The following is an 11,039-nucleotide window of genomic DNA, read 5'->3' as shown; positions in this document are numbered from 1 at the left end:
CGTCTGTCCTTGACAGAAGAATCGGAAGGGTATGCTCTTCTTGGTGCTCTTTTCGGTGAGACTCCACCAAATAAACCCTCGACTGGAACTTCGACCTCCATCCGGACTTCGTCGACCGTTGTGAAGCTTCGCTTTTTTTTTGGCTTTGGTTGTGGGTTGCCTTCACAAAAGCCTATACAACCTTCAGTGGATTGACCGACAGTGCAGAATGCGACGTCTGCGGCACTGAAGGAGACATCGACCATCTACTATGCCATAGCTTTCGTTTGCCTCTGAGAGACAAAAACTTTCTGACGCGTTGCGACAATGAGACGATCAGTCACTCTCTGTGCAGATGCTGCTGGAGCAGCGTCCTCTTCTTTCGTGGACTCAAAAGACAGTCAAAGCCCTCTGGCGCTTTTTGAGGACTATGGGCCTATGTGAATGCCTATAACTTTTGTGTAGTGCCAACGCTGCATACGCGACAGCCCGTTGACTAACAATTCTTTTGTCCCTTTCCTCTCTCTCCCATTTTTCTATTTCCCTTTCCCATTCCCCCAGCATAGGGTAGCAAACCAGGCATGTGCCTGGTTAACCTCTCTGCCTTCTCTCTTATTGTTCTTGTCCTTCCTTTACTTTGTACGTCCGTCCACCTCGTAACATTGTGCTCACTCGTAACGTTAAAGGTGAGGAGCAAAATTGCAAAAATTATCAATTGGCCAGGCGTAGCTTTCCGCTCCCGCACCCGCAACTCTCTAGGGCCCAGTCAGTCACTTTAAGAATGCTGCAAACGGGTACTTACCCGTCGCCTTTAGTGTACAGCAAGTTTATCGACAGCATAAAGCCGCAATGCCCTCATTGCGAAGAGAGGCGTTGCACGTTACCCCACATGCTCTGGCAATGCGCGGCGCTGCGCGATGGCGAGCCTCTCAGCACAGAAGCTGCCTGGAGGACGGCAATTACCAGCTCGGACCGAGAGGTCCAAATCCGGGCTGTCCAGAGGGCCCACGGCGGAGGGGCTCGCTCTTCCTGTCCCCACGTGGGTGCGGCCCGCAGCCGACCCTCCCTCTTGAGGGGAATCGGCTCCTCAGGACAATTTGTAAATAAAGTTCATTGACTGACTGACTGACTGACTCGTAACGTTGAAGTGACATACAAGCTTCCTCATTGGGTGCTGTAGGCCCGTGTTCTCAAATTTGGATGCACGTTAAAGAACCTCAGGTGGTCGAAATTTCCGGAACCCCCCACCACGGCGTTTCTCATAATCATATGGTGGTTTTGGGACGTTAAACTCCACATATCAATCAAATCAATGTTTATTGACGCTTCGCATATCGTTGATTCCCACTGTACGTGGAATCTGCCAATTTTTTTCACTGTATGAACAGGCAGACGCGTGGTCAAGTGGTAGAACATCCACTTGCCACGCAAACGACTCGGGTTCGATCTCCATTCTGACCCAGGCTCTGTTATCATTTATTTTATTTGTATCATTCTCAATTTTTCGGTCACTCACACGGTGTGAGAGAAATAATTTCGAAGTGCTCACTCCGCACGACGGAGCATCCAGATAATGTTCGCCTCTTTCGTCCGCTTAATGGATGGATTGATAGACAGTACCCTTTAGATCGGACGGCAGCTAACACCCCCTAGCCGTAGTACTTAGTGAACAAAAACTATTTTTTTTTCAATGGTGAAGTTAAGCACTGGCACTTTGCAGTGAAGAGTTTATTTTCACTCGTGCCTTGATTGTAGCCACCAATCAGATAACCTCCTTCTAGTTAATTGTACCTGCTTAAAGTCTATTTTGCCCTCCCTGTCCCTAAACCCCAGTGCTTTGAAAAACTCTGCGCCCTCATGTTGAACCACAGGGTGAAGCACTTTATACAGAACATTATCAAGTGTTCGGCAGTTTCCTCCTCCTTTCCACACGCACAGCATACCATGTGTACCCCTTGGTATTTGGCCCGATAAGTCTTGGTTCGCAATACTCCCGCCCTGGCCTCAAAACAGTAGAGAGCTACCCCGAGTGTTATCATAGATCATTTCCTTGGCGCTTTCCTGATTAAAATGTCTTAAGATATCTAGTGCGGACTTCTTAATCATGGCAATACTCCAGATATCGGTCTCCGTTTTCTTCACCTTCTTGGATGGATGGATATGGCTGTACCCTTTAGATCGGGCGGTGGCTTGCACCACCAAGCCGTAATACTTAATGAACCAAAAACTAGATTTATTTTTTTTTCTTTAAAAAGTGAGTTTGAGGATTCGTACTTTGCAGTGAAGGGTTTAATTTTCACTCGTGCCTTGACTTTAGCCACCAATCAGATAACCTTCTTCTAGTTAAGTCTACCCGCTTAAAGTCTATTTTGCCCTCCCGGTCCCCAAACCCCAGTGCTTTGAAAAACTCAGCGCCATCATCCTGAACTATAGGGTGAAGCCCTTTACAGAACATTATCAAGTGTTCGGCAGTTTCTTCTTCCTCTCCACACGCACTGTATACTGTGTCTACCCCTTCGTATTTGGCCCGATATGTCTTGGTTCGCAGTACTGCCGTCCTGGCCTCAAACAGTAGAGAACTACCCCGAGTATTATCATAGATCCTTTCCTTGGCAATTTCCTGCTTAAAGGTTCGATAGGTCTCTAGTGCGCACTTCTTAATCATGCCCATTCTCCACATGTCAGTCTCAGTTTCCTTCACTTTCTTCTTAACCGATAGTTCTTTTTGGTTTGGCCACCTGCTGTTTTCTAAGTATTTACCAGTCAACTTCCTGGTTCGCTTCCTCCATTTTGTATCGACATTCTTCATGTACAACTAGCTGAAAACCTTCCTAGCCCAACGCTCCTCCCCCATTTCTCTCAATCGCTTCTCAAATTTTATCTTGCTGCTAGCTTCCCTGCCCTCAAATGATGTCCATCCCATATGACCTTGTACTCCCTGATTTGGTGTATTCCCGTGAGCTCCTAAAGCAAGCCTACCTATTCCACGTTGCTTAATTTCTAATCTTCCTTGAACTTCTGATCTCATGCACAAGACCGCATTGCCGAACGTCAGCCCATGAACCATGACCCCGTTCCATATTCCTCTCAAAACATCATACCTATTGTAATTTCACAGTGCCCTATTTTTCATCACTGCTCCATTCCTGTTACCTTTAGTCGTCACGTATATTTCGTGTTCCCTCAGGTACTCGGTCCCATTGCTTATCCATACGCCCAGATATTTGTATTTATCTGTTATCTCTAGCGTGACCTCCTGTATTCTAAGCTCACTACCTTCGTTATCATTGAAAATCATGACTGCTGATTTTTCCTTACTGAATCTGAAATCTAACCCATCTCCCTCATTACCGCAGATGTCCATCAATCTCTGCAAATCTTCCTTGTTGTTGGCCATTAGCACTATATCATCTGCGTACATTAATGCTGGTAGTGCCTGATCAATGAGTTTTTCTTGTTTGACTAAAGAGAGGTTGAAGCCCTGTCCACTTCCCTCTAATTTGGCCTCTAATCCTTGTAGGTACATCATGAATAATAAGGGTGACAGGGGACACCCCTGCCTAAGCCCCCGTTTTGCCTCTTCAAGCTTGGATACCTGTTTTTCCCACTTTATAACTACCTTGTTACCTTTATAGATATCCTTTAAAAGATTAGTGACTACATGTTCCACGCCTAGAGTGTCCAGAATTACCCACAATTCCTCTTGAACCACGCTATCGTACGCTCCCTTGATATCCAAAAATGCTAGCCACAGGGGCCTGTGTTTCTTTTCTGCTATTTCTATGCACTGCGTCAGTGAGAACAGATTGTCTTCCAGCCTCCTGTATTTCCGAAACCCATTCTGCAGTTCTCCCAGCACCCTCTCATCCTCTATCCACGCCTGCAGTCTTTCCTTTATAATCTGCATCGCCAGCCTGTAGACCACTGATGTGACTGTTATGGGACGGTAGTTGTTTATGTCAGCCTTGTCCCCCTTTCCTTTATAGATCATGCTCATCCTGCTAGGTTTCTATCCATCGGGAACTTCCCCATCGATTATTAGTTTGCTCACTGCCTCTCTCAAAGCCTGCTTAGACTTCGGACCTAATGTCTTTATCACCATAATTGGAATGCCATCTGTACCTGTTGATGTACTACTCGGAACCCTTTTCTCAGCCCTTTCCCACTCACGTTGTGAAAATGGAGCCATTGCACCACTTGGTTCGTCCTTGTCTATTGTGGTGCATAAAGCACTTCTTTGTTGAAATTTTTCTGTCACCCTTGTTCTTATATATTCAATAGCTTCGTCCCCTTCTAGCCTAGCACCTTGGGGTGTAGTTATAAACCTCTGCTTTCGGCTCATCTCATTTCTTAGGGAGTTTAGATGGTTCCAAAATTTCGCAGCTGCCTTTTTATCTTTTTTATGTACTTCTGCCAGCCACTGAGCTCCTTTTCTTCTAATCTTTTCATTGATCAGAAGGGATGCCTCCCTTCTACAGCTTAGAAAGGTTTCCCATTTTTTTTCAACATCATCTGTCGGTTCACCCCGCTGCTTAGCATGTCTGTGTTGCTTAGAGGCTTCCTGACGTTTTGCTATGGCTCTCTTAACTTCCTCATCCCACCAACTTTTGTGTTTGTGTCTTCTTTTCCGGGGTGACTTGTCACACGTCTTAGCAAGCTCTAGCTCAAACAGTCTAATTAAATTCGTGTATGTCCACACTGTCTTATTATCCTCCGTGATTACTTTCTCAATTTATTTAGTGGCTATTTCTATTTGCCTTTCTGAATAAAAATTTTGCTGTAGTTGCTCATCTTGTCTCCTTCCCACTTTCGCTGCTCTTCCAAAACTTAGCTCGATACGTTTCTGATCACTACCCAGACTTCTGGAGCCACCTTCATCTATGTGCATTCCCCTAAGCTTATCATACATCCTATGTGACATCAGTGCATAATCTATCGTCGACTGCAGCCTTCCTACCTCCCATGTTATTTGCCCTTCACAGTTCTCGGTACTGTTGCAAATGATCAAATCAAGCCTTTCACACATATCCATGATCATTTTGCCTGTCGGGTCAGTATACCCATCTATATCTTCTATGTGCGCATTCATGTCTTCTAGTATAATTATCTCGCACTCTCTTCCTAACTCCTGAATGTCCTTTGATATACACTCTACCATTGCCTGGTTTTCCTCTCTGGCCTTTGCTCCCGTTCACAAGGACACGAAACCAAGGAGTGTCGTTTCACCTGGCACTTTCCCTTTTAGCCATAAATGTTCCTTGCACTCCTGCTTGACCCTTTGCCAGTCTGTACTTTTATGAATGAATGCCCCAATACCACCCCCCTTTCTGCCGCCTTCTGTTCTATTACAATATTCCCACGCGTAGTCCAGATTGTTCGGAGGTTGTTCCATGTCCCTGAGATGTGTTTCTACAGAACCGTATACCATCGGCCTCTCTTCCCTTAGCTGTTCTTCTATCTCTTCCCACTTGAGCCTGTTCCTACCACCCTGCATGTTAATATACAGTATGTCTGAATTGGCTCGGCGCTCGTGGCTACGTCTATTTATGCCCCGGACTCTACCTATCTTAGATACTGGTGCCACTTTAAAATCGTATCTGTCCATACCACCTGTTCGTATCTGTCCTTACGTATCTCGTATCTGTCCGTATCGTCGTGTCTGTCCTTACGTCGCAGCGCCCCCCACGCAACCGCGGCCGGCGCAAGTACAGTAGAGCACGCGCTGCGTGCGTAGTGTTCTAACGGCGTTGCGCCGTGAGAACTGAACGTTTGAAGTGTAAATTTTCTTTTTTTGCTAACACTGTGCAGATAACTGCATTGTTCACCGCACGTGGCATTTCGTGGCCGCGCGAAACGCGGTATACGTTTCTACCTCTATTATCTTAGCGTGCATGCTTTAAAAATAAGATACTAGGAGTTGAGAATATCACAATTAAATACGTACCTAAGTGCCACCCCTGTGCTATCCAAGCCTATACACGACGGACGCGTGTAAAGCGTGCGGGGGAAGGGCCACACTGCCGCACACGATTTGGGAGTGTGCTGGAATAGTTGAAGTCACTGCCGCCGCTTCCTTCGCGACGCATGTTAGGCAGGGACGAACTCTGAGACGAATTGCTGCTGCTACTACCACGCGAGGGAAGGGGCCGGCCGCCGCCGCGGCTGCGGTCACCGCTGCGGATCAGCTGCGTCAGCTTCGCTACCGCTTGGAGCCACCCTAGCTAGGAGGCGGCACTCACAAGCGACGAGCTGGCCGACCAGCTTTGGGCCATCCGGCAAGCCGAAGATGCCGCCCGGGCCAATGGACTTCCACCTTAAGCACCGCCATTATCATCGACAGAAAGTGGGAATGGACAGGGGTTCATACCCTCTTACCCAACCTCGCCCGAAAGAAATCCGGGCTTCAAATAAAGTTTATTCATTCATTCCTGAGCTGAAAAAAAAAGAAAGAAAAACGCGTGTTCGCCTCGCCGTGCTAGGTTTTTAAAGGGACACTAAATGCAACTATTAAGTCGACGTTGATTGTTGAAATAGCAGTCCAGAAACCTCGTAGCGACACTTTTGTGCCAAGGAAAAGCCTATTTTGAAATAAAATCGCATTTTAGTGGTCCGCATCGGGTTAGCGCACTTTCAATTACCCCCCTCAAGAACTGGACCGACTGGACGGACTCACGCCACTGTTGCCGTGCACAACGTTGTCCGGCTTTACTCCGCTAGTAACAGCACACCTAAAGTCGAAATCAGCGTGAGCCACAGCAGCAACAATGGCCATTTATTAATTTCCCATCGATTGCTCCGAGATTGCAGACGTTTTTTTTTTTTTAGTTCAACTGCGCCCCGCTAGATGACACCCCCTGTCCAGTGTAACTACGCGAAAACTGCATTTTCGAACCACTCATGCCATTCCCGATAGTAAAGTCCGGCGGTTCTTTTTACCATGAATCAAACAGAAACGAACAGGCGGCATTTTATTTCGTCTCTTGATGCACGGAAGGTTTTTTATTTAGTGCAGCTAGATCAATTACTAGTGATTAATTGTAGGCGGTCCGTCTCATCTCATCGAGTTCATTTTGAAAATGTCCTACCGCGGCGCATGTGTTCTTGTGCATTTACCTCAATTTCTCGGTAAGTAGGGCACTGTTCTTGATAGTATTGACGTTTTGGATGTAGTCATACATTGAGCTTTCACTCTGACGTAAATTGTTATTTGACTTTAATGTCCCTATAAGCCTCCATGTCACAGTGCACCCTCCCCCCCCCCCCCCCAGAAAATGCTGCCGGCACATGTTATAAAGCCGAACATTGTTTGGACACGTGCTCCATCGCAGCGGGCAAAGAGTGGCCACACCTAAATTATTTTTCTTATACTGTCACGGGCTAAGTAGATGCCTGAGGATGACGACGACGAAGTGCTGAACGGGAACGTGCTCGGACTGCAGCAGCGTCGTACGCATTAGCTCGCCAGTATATTCGCCAGTACGAATTTGCTCACCAGTGTATACTTTATTCCCCGTAACAATACCGTGGTCACACATAAGACGATATTTCGCTCACAACTAACGACGCCGACACCAACGCCGGTATTTCTGCGGAACGAGCTCTTGAACGCTATCATGTTAAAACGGTCTGTAATGGTTAATAAGGTTATTTTTTATAAAACAAAAGTACTAGAGGGCTTCAAACATTTGAATAATATTAATAACTTAATTAGGAACTTCATATGGGGATGGTTATGTCCCAAAACAACAATATAATTATCGGGATCCATTTTGCAAGATACTTTGAAGCAAAGTAACAAATACTTAGCATTTATGTGTTGGGATATTTGAATCCTGCATTTTCTACGCAGCAAGCAGATCATCGAGTGTACCCTCCAGCAAGCGAGACCACTGCTCCAACTAAACAAACTTAAAAAGGTAATATAGCGTTTTTTTTTTTAAAAGGAGAGTTGACTCTGCCATATAAATATACTGTATACAGAGACTGCTCTGAGCAAGTGTGACGCTAAGCAAACACTGATAAGATATTTTATTTTGTTAATAAAGTAAATTTTCTCGCAGCGCACATACCGATGACATCGACACTAACTTGTCGTCAGGCTACAGCACAGATCCTGGTGACTTCACGCAGCCGTCTGGCTAGTTTGGATGACATCAAACACCAAAACACCAAAAAAGTGCAGCTTGCACATCGTCCTCTCGATTGCATGTTTACGCTGTGTGGTCATTGTCATCCAGGGTACCTGTGAAGCAAGCTAGCGGAGTCTGGAATAGTGTACGTGTATGTGAATACAAGTTTTGCGCTTCATTTGATTTACTATCGTTTGATTTCGAATATGTACTTTCTCCTGTGAAGTCTTGCACCAGATAAACGGGGGACAATAGGTGGTAGTTCCACCAACTATCGTCCGATCCAGCGTTGAGACAAGTGTGGGTTGACTTCATACGCCACCGCCCACGGCTGAGGCGGAGACTGTACACAAACCAAGCGGAGTTTACTCTGTTCGCTGCACTTAACTCCTGACGCGTACAAGTGCAACATGCAGTTGTTGGGTAAAGAACCAGAGCCTTAAACCTTGATGGTCCCTGGGTACCCAATCGGATACCTCTGTTCTAGAAGCTACAAATCATCACAATTCGATAACCGCGAGTCAAAACTTTGTTTTGCCACAATAAATTAGAATGAGTTGATTTCACGAAGCCCTGAGAAGTGGCGCCATGTGTCTCGTCATCTTTGCAAAACGAGCGAACGAAAATGACTGAGTACTGCACGAGTGCTCAGATGCGTATTGCACGAGCACTCGGCTTTGTCCTTGTGATAAGTGAAAGCTTTTTTTTCTCAGTTCTAGCATAAACGACATCGTCTACAGTGCATTCCTTTAACTATGGACACCTTGTAGATCATATTGAAAGTCATTTCGGTTTGATATTTTTGTTGCACTCAATCTTAGAGACTTCAGAAGATCAAGAGTACGAACACGGCCACCATAACATTTTAAGACAACCATTCAATTTTTAAAATTATTCTTCTGCGTTTGTTTTTAAGGACAGGGAGTCAAATAATAAAATAATACAGTTTTCCAAAAACTTTTTTCATTAGTGCATTCTAGGGACTGAGGAGGTTAAAGTGATACCAACCCAACGTTGCACCCCCTGCCACGACAGTTGCAACACGTGTGGCGCGCAGTAGACGAAGCAGATGATTAAAGAAGCGACATGCGGACGAGGACACATCACGAGAACTTGTGTGTGCATATAGTACCGCCTGGTGGCGCTGCTCATACCATGTCGTGGTATGAGCAAGGCTTTGAGGTGGTGGAAATAAACAGAGAGGTGCATAGGTGGGGGGGTTTTCAACGAGACAGAATTCACTTCGATGGGCGGCTAGGTCATGAGGTGGGTTGGCGACTTGCAGGACGCGCAGTAGCTTTTTTGGGGGGCAAGCGAGCCCTTCGGGGTGCAGGATAGCTAGTAACGAGGAAAACAACCAGGGAGACTCTTCGACAGGTGGTATGGACAGATACGATTCCAAAGTGGCACCAATATCTAAGATACGTAGAGTCCGGGGCATAAATAGACGTAGCCACGAGCGCCGAGCCAATTCAGACATAGGGTATATTAACATGCAGGGTGGTAGGAACAGGCTGAAGTGGGAAGAGATAGAAGAACAGCTAAGGGAAGAGAGGCCGATGGTATACGGTTTTGTAGAAACACATCTCAGGGACATGGAACAACCTCCAAACAATCCGGACTACGCGTGGGAATATTGTAATAGAACAGAAGACAGCAGAAAGGGGGGTGGTATTGGGGCATTCATTCATAAAAGTACAGACTGGCAAAGGGTCAAGCAGGAGTGCAAGGAACATTTATGGCTAAAAGGGAAAGTGGCAGGTCAAATGACACTCCTTGGTTTCGTGTACTTGTGGACGGGAGCTAGGGCCAGAGAGGAAAACCAGGCAATGGTAGAGTGTATATCAAAGGACATTCAGGAGTTAGGAAGAGAGTGCGAGATAATTATACTAGGAGACATGAATGCGCACATAGAAGATATAGATGGGTATACCGACCCGACAGGCAAAATGATCATGGATATGTGTGAAAGGCTTGATTTGAACATTTGCAACAGTACCGAGAAGTGTGAAGGGCAAATAACATGGGAGGTAGGAAGGCTTCAGTCGACGATAGATTATGCACTGATGTCACATAGGATGTATGATAAGCTCAGGGAAATGCACATAGATGAAGGTGGCTCCAGAAGTCTGGGTAGCGATCACAAACGTATCAAGCTAAGTTTTGGAAGAGCAGTGAAAATGGGAAGGAGACAAGATGAGCAACTACAGGAAAATTTTTATCCAGAAAGGCAAATTGAAATAGCCACTAAACAAATTGAGAAAGTAATCACGGAGGATAATAAGACAGTGTGGACATACACGAATCTAATTAGACTCTTTGAGATAGAGCTTGCTAAGACGCGTGACAAGTCGCCCCGGAAAAGAAGACACAAACCCAAAAGTTGGTGGGATGAGGAAGTTAAGAGAGCCATAGCAAAACGTCAGGAAGCCTCTAGGGAACACAGACATGCTAAGCAGCGGGGTGAACCGACAGATGATGTGGAAAGAAAATGGGCAACCTTTCTAAGCTGTAGAAGGGATGCATCCCTTCTGATCAATGAAAAGATTAGAAGAAAGGGAGCTCAGTGGCTGGCAGAAGTACATAAAAAAGATAGAAAGGCAGCTGCGAAATTTTGGAACCATCTAAACTCCCTAAGAGATGAGACGAGCCTAGAGCAGAACTTTATAACTACAGCCCAAGGTGCTAGGCTAGAAGGGGACGAATCTATTGAATATATAAGAACAAGGGTGACAGAAAAATTTCAACAAAGAAGTACTTTATGCACCACAATAGACAAAGACGAATCAAGTGGTGCAATGGTTCCATTTTCACAACAAGAGTGGGAAAGGGCTGAGAAAAGGGTTCCTAGTAGTACATCAACAGGCCCAGATGGCATTCCAATTAGGCTGATAAAAACATTAGGTCCGAAGTCTAAGCAGGCTTTGAGAG

This window comes from Rhipicephalus microplus, chromosome 5, assembly GCF_043290135.1.
Source record: "Rhipicephalus microplus isolate Deutch F79 chromosome 5, USDA_Rmic, whole genome shotgun sequence".
In the NCBI taxonomy this organism is placed as follows: Eukaryota; Metazoa; Arthropoda; class Arachnida; order Ixodida; family Ixodidae; genus Rhipicephalus; species Rhipicephalus microplus.
This window is presented reverse-complemented; position numbering follows the sequence as displayed.